Consider the following 14,253-nt stretch of genomic DNA (forward strand, 5'->3'; position numbering starts at 1 on the left):
CCTATGTGCTCATACAAACCCTAATGCTTGGATCTAGGTTTCTTTATTGTACATGCTTTGAATACAAGACTTACAACCCTAGATCTATCATATATAATTTGAAATTAACATCATAAGGACAGATCTAAGTGTTTACCTCTATCAAATAGCTTGAAATCCTTGTAGTCTTCTTGATCTTGAGCTTAGAGTCACAATTGTAACTCCTCTAATGGTTCACAAACCCCACAAGCAAGAAGACAATATGAGAAAGGGTGAGAGATAATAAAATCGGCCCTAGGGTTCTCTTGGAATCAAGTGTAGCTGATTTTCATAGCCTAGGGTCTTATTTATATTGCAGGCTGCTAGGGTTTCAGTCTAAACCCTAATGGACAACTTAGCCACCAAGCAGCCCAAGGAACCTTCTGGAATAAGGCCTTGGACAAAAATATGATGGATCCCCATCATAATTTCGTTCCCCCTATAGTCCATTAGGTTTCCTAGCCCAAAACTCAACTATCATACATTTGACAATTTATACCCTTTTATTCAATTAATATCTTTTAGTCACCATTTAATTCCTAATTAATTTATAGCCAATACTAATTAAATAAATATGATTTCTCCTTTAATATATTATTCTTATAATATATTAAAAAACCATAATATTCTCTCTCTCTCTCCTTAAATTGCCTTGTCAAGTTGCTTTGGTGAAGGCAACCCAAAAGGACCATGCACAACCGGGTCAAGTACAAACCAAATATAGTTACGGGCTTAAACATTAATCCAATAGTCTCCCACTTGGATAAGTCTAGTAACTATATCTTACATATGACTTCAGGATTCGATTTACAATCGTAGCTCTTACACGTTGTTGTCAACTCTGATCAGGTACTCGTCCTTCAGATAAGGGATCATATAATCCTCTGTTCTAGATATCATGCTGACAATACTTATTGTCTAGCACTTGTTTCTTGATCTCCGATTTGTTCGACATAGAATTTAGTTGAACACATCAACTTCATTCTGACCGGGCCCGACACATAAGTCAAACCAAATCATCAAGTGGCCAAGATATCACCTTTATTCTCATAGAATAAAAGGAATAGATCAACTTCGACTCATATGCATCTATTATTTACTAATTGAATCATGCACAACAATGTGTTTTATAACATCAAGTTACTGATGCGTTTACACATCATCAATGCATGACTAACCAGCAAACAACAACCATATCTCTAAGTTTTAAGACTATATGATATTATAGCTTTGCGATCACTTTAGGTAAAGCACCACGAAGTGATACCAGCAAACGCGGGTTTATTCCAATGCTCAAATCATATTCATAAGCACTCATGAACTTTGCAGCAAACCTTTGCTATGCCCAACCTTTTAGACAATCTACAAACAATTCATGACAGCCTTCATTCACACCTACTTCCAAAATATGAACGACTGTGGACTGTTCGAATAATCTTATTATTCAGGAAGTCAAAACATGCAAAATAGAAACAATAGATAAATAACCAACACAAGATAGTAGCTTTACTCATAAACAACACAACTTTATTTATTAATCAAAATGTCAAATACAAAATATTTATTACGTGCTTATTATCTATCTAATCCAAACTTATGTCATCCTTCAGCCCAATGCTCCTAGAGTGCTGCAAGTGCTTGACCCTACTCAGTCCTTTCGTAAGGGGATCTGTCGGGTTTTCTTCTGATGATACCCTCTTCACCACGAGGAGTCCCTCTTCTACCCGGTGTCTAATAAAGTGGTATTTTTTGTCGATATGTCGAGATCTCCCATGATCTCTCGGTTCCTTGGTTAAGGCAACCGCTCTTTCATTATCACAGAAAATTTCCATCGGCTCCTTTATGGATGACATAACTCCAAGGTCTCCAATGAAGTTATTCAACCATATAGCCTCCTTGACGCTTCACTTGCCGCAATGTACTCCGATTCACACATGGAATCGGCTACGGTCTCCTGCTTGGAACTTTTCCAAGTCACTGCTCCTCTATTTAGGGTAAAAACCCAGCCCGACTACGATCGGTAACTATCCCGATCCATCTGAAAACTAGCGTCACTATACCCTCGTACCCTTAAGTCATCACTCTCATCGAGGACTAGGAACCATTCCTTGGTCCTTCGTAGGTACTTAAGAATATTCTTAACTGCAATCTAATGAGCTCTACTAGGATTCCCTTGATATCTGCTGACCATGCTCAAAGCGAAGGCCACATCAGGGTGAGTACAAGTCATAGCTGTGACAATAGTCAATTTCGGGTCAAGTCAAAGTCAAACAAAGTCAACGAGTCAAACCGGACGACTCAATTAACCCTTGTATATTAGGGTTTGCGTTATGTAATTACTGTACAACTCGCTATTTTAATGAGAAAACATCATTTGGAAAATTCGTGTGTTTAATTTTCCTTCTCCCAAATCTCTCTCAAAAGTTCCCGTAACTTTTCGTAATCATTTGGGTCATCCCGACCCATAACCGGGTCAAAAACAGCTTGAAAAGGGGTAAAAATGAGTAAAATAGGCTTAAGGACCCGAAACCTACCTTATAGGGCCGAACCCTCTTAGAGCCGAAAGTCCCCTTAAGGACCGAATTGCTGAGAAGCAAAACCCCAGGTCCAAAACCGAAGCCTCAGGACCGAACCCGAAGCCTTCGGGCCCGAACCTCACATGAAGAACCGAAGCCACCTTCGGGCAGAACTCTCATACCTTCGCTCCATTTCGCCTTCGGTCCATGACCAGAAGGGAGCGAACCTCGGCCAGGACCGAGTAGTCTCGCAGGAAGCCCAATTTTTCCCGGTTTTCGACTACGACTTCATTTTAAGCCCATTTTTCATCATTTTAACGCGGGATTTTCGCCCAAAACTTTATTTTAACATATAAGGCCCTATATTTGTTAATAAACCATGTTTTTGGGGGTAAATCTTATCCAAGAAGAGTGGGTGAAGTACAAGAGGTGGAGTGTTGACTTTTCTTTAGTTTATGACACAAGCACCCACCCATACCCACCCCATGACCAACCACACTCCTCCCACCATACCTAGGTCATGTCAATGTACTTTCTCATCATTTCTAGCCATTTCCCACATTCTTAGGGCTAGAACATCCACCCTCTCTCCTCACACTTCATTCATTCTCTCATTTTACACCAAGAATCACCCTCCAAACTCTCTCATCCTTCTCTCTCAATTTCGAGAACTTCAAGGCATACTCCAAGGCTTTTTTCCTTCATTTGGTAAGTATCATCATCTTTCATATGAGTATTACTCATACTTCTACTCAAAATCATAGAAATCTTACACAAACATCGTCACCTTCATGTTAGGTTCTCGATTCTTCAGGCATCTTCTAAGTGTTCTTGAGTTGAACACTTCTTTTCTTCAACATCCGTCCATTAAGAACACATAAGGTGAGTTCATACCCCTATCTTTCATGTTTTCGTAAGTTTTAAGGGGGGGGGGGATACAAGTTAAGACACCAAGAACACAACTAAATTCTTCTAACAGCTTTCATCAGAAAAGTTGGACTCCATTCACAGACTGTTTTGGTCAACTTAAACATTTTAGTTTTCAAAACTGTACTAGGTGCAAGTATTTCAAGTTCTTAGCTTTAAAATGTCTACTTGCACACCTCCATACAATTTTTCTACAAATTGTGGTGATTTTTACAAAACTGTCTAACATTTCATGAGCAAATCCGGACCAGTATGTGATTATGGACTTTTTCACACATGTTGGAGATCACTAAAAATCATGAGGAAATTTATGAACAAACCAGACTCATTTTCCAAACTCTCAGAGTTTACGAATTCTGTTTTGGACCTTTGATGATTTTTCTTCAAATTTTCTAAGGACAGTAATAGAAAATGTTATCATCAGAAAAATGCTATCAATTTCACTTCACCTTGTAACATGTTGATCAAGATGTATATCTTTATGTGATTATATGTTATTGCAATATATGACATTTTGTCCTAGTATATAGACATGAATCAATTGACAAATGGATTTATATATATATATATATATATATATATATATATATATATATATATATATATATATATATATATATATATATATAGAACATAGAGAATAACAAATTGTTGTAATCAAAATACATCCATTACATACAAACATTTGAATAAACTATGTTAAGTATAGTTTATGTATACTACTACTACTACCCATGTTTTGATAAACTATAATAGGTATAGTTTATGATACATTACATAACCCACTCATTAGAAAAAGGGTACATTTATACAAACGGGATTTTCATTACATTACATGTAAATTCGTTAATGACTTTTGTGAGACATTCGCTTCACTTTACCAATAAGTCCTGCATTGTAACCAGAGTCTCCTGGAGGGAGAGCGTGATAGTTGTATATAGATCTATATTGGGTTTGACAAACTCATACCTTATCTGCGTGCAACAGCTAGACCGGCAGGTCTGGGGTGACAAATGTCATAACATTTCCGACGCCTGAAGAACGTCGTTTCAGGCCACCTAGGTCATAGTATGGTTATAATAACTCACATTAAGTATTAACAAACATAGAATTTACGGGGATTTCACTGAAATCAAACGAGTTTATGTCGATTTAAACTTGCATTATTACTATAAGTAAGGAAAGATACTTGTACATTACGGTCTTTGGGATTTTAAGACTACGTTTTACGTATTAAGGAAAATATTGGATTTTCTGGAACGAATACCACTTTTACAAGAAAAGGTTTTTCATAACTACATATCAATGCTTATAAACTCACCAACCTTTGTGTTGACACTTTTTCAAACTACTTGTATTCTCAGAAAATCACTAACAGGTAATCAAGTGCTTTTGAGGATGGGACGTCGTCAAATATTTCATTTTTGTCAACATAATGTAATTGACTTGGAAACATGTATACTCATACAATGATGTAACTCTTTCAATTATATTTATGTTGGTTGTGCTTACTTTAATCACTATTACAATGGTTGTTATGATACTATACATGAAGTCCTCCACCCCCGGACGTTTCCGCCATCCTTGGTTTGGGGGTGTGACAGATTGGTATCAGAGCACGGTTTATAGTGAATTAAGTATATCAAACCGCATCAGATATACAAACTATAAACACATTTGGGACTAAAAGTATCTGATTTGAAACATTTTTCAATTGGTTATACTTTTAGAAAATAAATAGTTTTCTTGTTTAAAGTATACATGCATGCATTACATACTCGCATAGTGTCATAACTAGAACATAAAGTAAAAGAAGAGTAGTTGTACGCTATGAGTATGCCTTGGTATATGTGAATCAAGTTTGGGAGGGATATAGCCTGATCAACTACATCTGTCCGAGAAGTGACTTACACATACCGGGGGATAGTCATAGTGGGCAACAAATCTAACCACCTAACTACACTCTAGACAGAACACTCTAAGAACCAAATCTAAACACTTCAAATACTATAGGAGTATTTGTATGTTGCTATAGCACAATATTATTATTATTATTATTATTATTATTATTATTATTATTATTGTTATTATTGTTGTTATTATTATTATTATTATTATTATTATTATTATTATTATTATTATTATTATTATTATTATTATTATTATCTGTACAGGCTTCTTACACCCCTATTCTCGCACAGACGACATGGCAGGATTCCACTTACTAGGAGACCCATACTTTCCCAATCAGGGAAATGACGGCTGGATCGAAGAAGGGCCCGAAGGACTAATCGAAGAAGATCCCGAAGAGGATCCCGAAGAAGAACCCGAAGAGGAACCCGAGGAGGACCCAGAGGAAGAAGGAGAAGAGGAAGAAGAAGAGGAGGAAGACGTCGAGGTAGACATGGATGAAGACGAAAGTGAAGAAGAACCAGAGGTCATCAATCCTCCCTATATATCCAGAGTTCCCGCCAACCGATACGACTACTTCGGACCCGTACCTTGATGGGCGACCACGATTGAAGGATGGAGTCACCGTCAATGACAACGATCACCATACGGAGGTCAATGAGGTTTTTATGACCTCAGCCACGGAGGACCAACCGATAGAGCTCTCCCAGTCATGACTCAACGGATAGCGATCATGGATGATCGCGGTAGGGTGACGACCGATCGAGTTCGGGAACTAAGTGTCATCATAGAGTCTACCACTGCTCGCACCAGGGACCTAGAGAGGGACTCCCACTATAGAGATCAACTCATTCAGTACATTCTCGCTGCTCGAGCAGAAGCAAGGGAGTATCGGGAAAGGTACTTGGCGCTTGAGGAGAGAATGGTTGTAACCGAACGGAGATTAGCAGAACTGCAAGGCGCATCGACATCATCCCAAGCTCCATCAGGGAAGGATCGTCATGAGTAGGACTCATTACTACTCACACATCTTCGTAGTATAGGTTTATGAGCATGCATTGGTACTGCTCTTTTGTATGTAGGTTGACCCTGCGATTAAGTGATTACACTATTCAATGGGCTTTTGCGTTGTCAAACTATCTTTTACATTGATGTAATGTAGACCCTTGTGAGGTCAAATTTTCCCCAAAACAATATGTACTAAAAGTTTATCAATGAATTTGGCATGCATTTTACTTCATTTGATGTTGACATGAGATTTTACTATGTAGTATTACAAAAAAAATTCAACTGATAACTCTAAGATTTATAAGGTGTGTCTCGCCGTTATGTGTGATTTAGAAATGACTGGCCTAGAAATGGTGAGCCCGCCTTAGGACTCGTTCCTTGTTTGGTTGTGGACTTAGGGCAGACTCATTAGGATCAACAGCTTATTAAAATTTTAAATTGCACATAACTGGGGAACATCGGGTGACTCTTGGGAATGGGTCAGACACGGAACCGAACACATGACTCTGTTTGAGTCACCACTTTTTAATTCATAAGTTTAATTGCATGAACTTTTTCTATGAATTACTTGCTAATGCAATAAAGTCGGGAAATACTATACTCAAAAACTAATGAACTAATTCCACAACACTCGACTTATATCAATTACTAAAAGACTTATACCCATTTCATCTTTGAAAACTCTATGACAGAAAAATGCCACCTCGTAGATCTGCTAGACGCACTGAGAGAACACAAACAAATTCACCCCCGCCGCCTCCCTAGTATGATCCTGTTATGTTTCAGGTTGCGGTTACAGCCGCAGTGGCGGCTGCCATGTCCTAGATTAGCATTGACGGTGCCAGGAGGACAGGGAGCGGTATTAACATCTCTACTCAAGGAGATAGCCAAGGGCGTTCGAGAGAATGTTCCTATAAAGACTTCACAAATGGCAAACCCGATTCTTTCAATGGAAGCGGGGGCGTCATCGCATTGATGCAGTGGTTCGAGAAGACTGAATCCGTCTTCGAGATCTGTGCATGCCCCGAAACAGACAAAGTCAAATTCGCAGCCTGCACTTTCTCCGGCAGGGCCCTCACTTGGTGGAACAGCCACGTAAAATCACTGACACTCTCCGTGGCTAATTCGTTAATTTGGGAAGAATTGAAAACTATGATGTTGAAGGAATATTGCCCAAGGGTGAGGCGCAAAAATTAGAACAGGAACTGTGGAATCTCAAGATGACGGGCTCTGACCTTGCAGCTTACACCGCCCGATTCAATGATCTAGCACTCCTCTGTCCGGAAATGGTTACACCGGAAAACAAGAAGGTGGAACGATATCTCTGGGGCCTATCACCCCAGATTCAAGATAGCGTGTTGGCCTCAAGACCAACCACTTTTTACAGTGCCAAGGAGCTGGCACAGCAACTCATTGATCATCGAACCATCCATGTCACGGTGCCAACCACCTCCGATCAAGCAAACGGAGGGAACAGCAAGAGAAAGTTCTGGAACAATAAAAAGAAGCAACCGGCGCAGGAACCCGCAAAGAAACAACAAATTGTTGCCATCCATGCTGCCACTACTCCCTCCACTCCGGCCCCACAGAAGCAATACGCTGAAACTCTTCCCAAGTGCAACAAGTGCAACTTCAATCACATCGGTGCTTGTCGGGAAATGCATTGTAGTAATTGCAACAGGAAGGGGCACACTACTCGATTCTGTAAAGTGCCAGCCCAATCCGCCCCTCAAGCCGCCCCGACCACCAACACCGGAGCAAGCCAAACCTGTTACGGCTGCGGAGAGGTAGGTCACTTCAAAAGAAACTGCCCAAAAGCACGAAACACCAATGCTGGAGGTGCAGGGAGAGTCCTAGCTTTAGGGCATGGAGAAGCAGTCAAGGACCCCACGGTGGTTACCGGTACGTTCCTTCTCAATAACTCTTATGCATGCGTACTTTTCAATTGTGGGGCAGAAAGGAGTTTCGTGAACCACCAATTCAAACATCTACTTAAACAAAATCCCCAGTCATTAAAAGATTCATACGTCGTAGAAATGGCAAACGGAAAGGTTGAGCGCGCTAATGATATTTACATAGGGTGTACCCTCACTCTAGACAATCATTCGTTCAAAATCGATCTAATGCCGATCACAATAAAAAGTTTTGACATAATCATTGGTATGGATTGGTTAAGTTCAAATCGTGCTGACATTTTATGTTACGAAAGGGCCGTCCGCCTTAATCTGCCAAATGGCGAAACGCTTCTTGTCTACGGCGATAAACCCAGTACCAATCTACAGATCATTTCTTGCGTCAAGGCTCAAAAGTACCTCCGAAAGGAATACCACGCCTTCTTAGCCCACGTCGTAGATAAGAAACAAGGGGTGATGGATATCAAAGACATCCCAGAAGTGTGCAACTTCCCTGACGTATTCCCAGAAGATCTTCCAGGTGTACCACTCGAACGACAAGTTGAATTCAGAATCAACTTGGTTCCCGGAGCTACCCCCGTAGCCAAAGCTCCATATTGCCTCGCACCGGCAGAAATGCAAGAACTGTCTAGTTAGTTGAACGAAATTTTAAGCAAGGGGTTCATCAGACCGAGCTTTTCACTCTGGGGAGCACCGGTCCTATTTGTGAAAAATAAGGATGGATCCTTTCGCATGTGCATCGACTATCGGGAGTTAAACAAACTTACCGTCAAGAATCGATATCCCCTACCCCGAATCGACGACCTCTTTGACCAACTTCAGGTAGCAAGCTAGTTTTCAAAAATTGACTTGAGGTCGGGTTACCATCAACTGCGAGTTCAAGAGGATGATATTCCTAAGACAGCTTTCAGAATGTGCTATTACCATTACGAATTTGTGGTGATGCCCTTTGGACTAACAAACGCACCTGTGGTATTCATGGATCTGATGAACCGAGTGTGTCGACCCTTCTTAGACCCACTACTAGAAAAAAGACCTTTAATGATGCACAAACAATGACAATCGCTGATAGAGGACGCGCATTTGTGGGTGCCCTAAAAATGATCTCTTAAAATTTAAAGGATTTAAAACACGCATTTTTGCGTGCCCTGAAATTAGTGTCTAAAAAAAACATGGAGGGCACCTATAATAAAACGTGTGTCATCTAAGGCTATCGCTTTATAAATTTTAATAACAGCGCGTTCCATCCGGAGGGAAAAATGAAATCCCAATTACTTAAAAACCCCGCCTTCCTTTTTTACGGCTTTTTTCAAGAACTTTCCCCGCCTTCCTCTACTGCACATTCTCTCTTCTACATCTCCACCGACCGATCACTTTATCCTTCCCTTCTCTTTGCAAATCCTAAGTCGCCGCCTTCACCATCGAACCCAAGGATCTGAGAGTCTGGAGTATGACTGATGATATCCGATCACCGACGAATCTATAATAATTCTTTCTCATACTCGAACCCTAGATCTCGCCTCCTTCCATTCTACATCTCTATGACGACCACGGCTCAACAGAAACTCCACCATTCTACATCTCATACTCGAACCCTAGATCTTGCCTCCTTCCATTCCTATATCCCTTTGGCACTTACCGATTCTTCTCCCTTCCCCGAGACAAACGCCGGTCACCTAAACTCAAATCCTCTAAGGATACCTGCTCCATCGTTTTATTTAAGGTGATTTGGGTGGTTTGTCTTTCCAAATTTTTGTTAAAAGTCATTTTATTTTTTTAAATATACAATCAAGTACTTTCCCATAAGATTTTGAATACGCAAGTTCTTCTAATCGCTGCTTGTTGTTATCGGAAGTTCAAGCAAATATGTATATATCACAAGTTCTTCCAATCGCTGCTTGCGCACGTTTTTATGAAAATAAATGAGAGTGCAACAATTTTTCCTCTTTAAATCACCAGAGCACGATTCCTTCTTTTTCACCTGGTCGACACTTCCCTACACCGCCACTTCTCTCCTCCTCACCGCGACCACAAGAGCATCATCTCGTCTTCCCAATCACCCCTTCCTCATTGTAAATTTAGTTAAGAAGGTACAAGATTTCCTCAAGTAATTGATCATTCTCTTCATCTCTTCTTCAATCCAACTTTCTGTGGATTTTTTGTTATGATTTTCTAGTTCTTCAATTGGCCTTCGTCTAGTGTTTTTTTTAATTCGCTTCCAAATCTTCATTGTCTCTCATTATCTGATATGAATCCTCTTTTCCTTTCTTTCTATTTCTTTGTTGACTATTCCATTTGTGGTTTGTAAGTGCACATAATGTGTTCGATGTATTGCCTCCTTGACATTCTTTATCGTGTTTGACTTAAATTTCTGTTCTGATCCTTACCTGTCAGTTTATATCTCGATTTGCAGCGGACCAACTTTTGGAGATGCAGAAATACATAGAGCATCATTGAAGATTGGAGAAAAGATTGCATCTGGATCATGTGGAGATTTGTACGTGTACACTGTTTTTTTCCAATTGCATTCCTAATTCTTACAAGTATCTTAATATCAGTTATTTTGTTTGTTGAAAGATTCCATGGAGAGTACCTTGGTGAGCATGTTGCTGTCAAGATTCTTAGATCTGAACATTTAAATGATGAAACATTGGGGAATGAATTATCTCATAAAGTAGCAGATCCAGGCTTTATTTATTTATTTATTTATTTATTTGCATTTAAGCATAACTAATATAAGGAAGGGTAAAGGGTGTACCATGAAGCCTCCTCTCTCTGTTTGAGTCTTGTCTCCATTTACATGTTAGGAAGCTATCAATGGTAGAAAATGAAACATAATCAAATTTTATTTATAATTTTTTTATTGTTTTATGACAGGTGTGAGTGTGAAGAAGAATGTGATCGTGACAATCTCTTCTTGTGCATGGGTTTGCTATGAAGCAGATGGTAAAATTGAGGCTCTACTTGAATGGCTGGAAGACGATGATGCAAAAGAGAAAGAACTGAAAGAAAACATTAAAAAATGGCAAAGGAACAAATCAAATGATTTAAATGATGATCACATTGTGGGTCAAGTTGCACTTCAGTTCAGGTCATCGGTTCATTCCACAAATGAAAGGGCAGAATTGGAAAAGAAATTTGGGGAAATATTCCGGTGTGAGTGCTTGGAATTAGTGGGACCTACATGACACCATTGTTTTTCATGCCACTCCACATTTTCAATTAACGAGCCAGCTCATCAGTGTGACACTGAGGGTATAATTGGAAAAAAAACCATGTGAAGTTCATGGGGGTATAATCGGAAATAACTGCTTGTCTTTACCAAAATTAACTGGGAAAGCTTATGAAATTCTTCAGTTTCTTAAAATAATTTTCGTGGATATTAAAGCTGCTCTTCCGGATGAATCTTTTAGCCCTTCAAGAAAAGACCCCTTCAGGCTACGAATTTGGCGTGCGTTTCTGAAATCAGCTAAATAAATTAATGAGGTAAGCTTGTTAAAATTACCGTTTTGCCCTTGTTTTAACTTTTTCAATGACTTTTTAGAGTAAAATACAATTTTGGCCCCTGAGTTACACACCTTTTTATCAGTTTTAGTCCCCTGAGTTGCACACCTTTTTATCAGTTTTAGGGTAAGCATTTATTTTTTAAATCTACAACTCTAGTTTTCCCAAATGGATTATGTATGAAATATATGGTAATAATGTTTGGAACATTACATATATACATTTAGGTTTACAATATCAAAGGATGACATAGTTATTCTTGATGGGGCTGGCGACAAAAAAGGAATTGAAGAAAGATGTGAACATGTATTACAATAGCTTGTTAACAGTATATTTAATTTATGTACCTGAGCTTCCTAACATGTACTATTTTGTGTTTCTACAGTTGAGATCATCGATTGAATTGAGCACTTCTGATTATGATAAGGAGAAGCTCCAAGAGAGATTAGCAAAACTTTCTGGTGGTGTTGCTGTTTTGAAGGTACGATTCTTATTTTTGTTTTATTTCTAAATAATTTTGTTATGTAAATGATGTGTTGCTGTGATTGGTCAGATTGGAGGAGCGAGTGAAGCTGAAGTTGGTGAGAAGAAGGATAGAGTTATTGATGCTCTAAATGCTACAAAGGTTGCAGTTGAAGAAGGAATTGTGCCAGGTAGATTAAATCATGTCCACACATGCTATTTACTAAGTATTTATTTTTAATCGTGATAATGATATCAAAAAAATATATAATATAATATAGGTGGTGGTGTTGCTCTTCTATATGCTTCAAAGGAGCTTGATAATCTTGTTACAACTAATTTTGATCAGAAGATTGGTGTTCAAATAATTCAAAATGCTCTCAAGGTAATTCCCCCTTCTTCCTAATAAAAAGCAGCTAGCAGTTTAGTTTTATTGTATATCTATTTTTGTTGCTGACATTTTATTGTTTATTGGTTGTGTATGTGAAGGCACCGATGTACACAATTGCTGCGAATGCAAGAGTAGAGGGTTCTGTTGTTGTTGGGAAACTATTGGAGCAAGATAACCCTGACCTTGGATATGATGCTGTTAAAAATATAAAATTTTCTTTTTGTTACAGTCAGCAGTCATGATCAGCTGCAAGTCACAAGTGGATGAGCTGAGAACTGTAAAGGACTACTGGAATTTACTTGTGTACACTGACTTTAGAGGCTATAGTCCACAGACACGGGATTCTACGTCATGTTGGAATCCTGATTGCATGAATTCATGGGATTCAATCTCATTGAGTTTCTACTATTGAGTATATGTGGGAGTGAAAAGCAAGGGGTAGTTTTGGTATTTATGATTAGGTGGGATGACATAAGTTCTTAGAAGAAAAATTCATTCTCCCTTTTGTTTTTAAAAAAATTCTTTATAAATAATAACTCACTTTTGTTGACATCAGCATAATGAAAAGTCATTCTCGTTGAAAACCGTGGCGGATGGTCAGGTGCTTTTACACTCGGTAAGTTCATTTTTCTAAATTCTTATAGTTTTTTTAATCTGAATTTGTATTTTTTAATGCTATAGAACTTGGTTAATTCCCGGGCTTTGAGAATTCCATTCCCGTGGTTGGTCTTTAATGAGAAGATCAAAGTGAACTTTGTTTTTCTCCTGACTGTTGTTTCCGATTCCGTCGGTGGAAGCATCTCAAAAGGCGATATAGTGAGTCTATTACCTTTTCTTACTCCATTCCTTTTTGATTCCATTCCATTTCATGATATGAAACAGGATGGGTCACTTGAAAATGTTGGGAGGATACTTGGAGTTCTTCATGGAACCTTCATTGGCTGAACTGTATCACAACTTAAGAAAAGATCTCGATGAGTTATTCCAGTATAAAGTAAGTAATGTATCCTTTCTTATTCATTATTACTAAAATAATGATCTGGAACACTTATTATATAAAGCTATACATAATCGGTGTGTTTTATTATGATTACAATAGTAATCTGAGCTTTTTGAATAAAGTAGTTTTTTGATACTTCTGTTTATGGTAGTTGTAACGCCTGTGTTTCTGGGCTTGCCATTTTTAGCAATGTAATAGTCTAGGGTTAACCTTTGTAACTCAACTTGAAATAATAAGAATGTATTATTTGTGAATTATGTGAATTATGTGATTTATGTGTTTATTTTCTTGATTTTTATAATTTAATGAATTAAGGATGAAATAAGCGTCAAAATTAAAGTGTGAGATACGCCCGATATCTTTGCATAAAGTTGTAGTGGTTGAAACAAGGATTCCGGAGATATAAGGAATGCCAAAATCCGAGTTATAACGAAGAAGTTATGACCTGTCGAAGTTTAGCCTTAACAATCTAAATGAAAGTCGTAGATTTCGTTAAACCGAGAGCGTGCATAAAAGGAACGCCCAAATCTGACTTCGTATGAGGGAGTTATGATTTTCTGAAGTTTCGACGTGGCAGTATGCAGCCCGAATACTCGATTTGAG

The sequence above is a fragment of the Lactuca serriola genome, chromosome 8, assembly GCF_051521515.1.
Source record: "Lactuca serriola cultivar US96UC23 chromosome 8, Lser_US96UC23_V15, whole genome shotgun sequence".
Taxonomy (NCBI): Eukaryota; Viridiplantae; Streptophyta; class Magnoliopsida; order Asterales; family Asteraceae; genus Lactuca; species Lactuca serriola.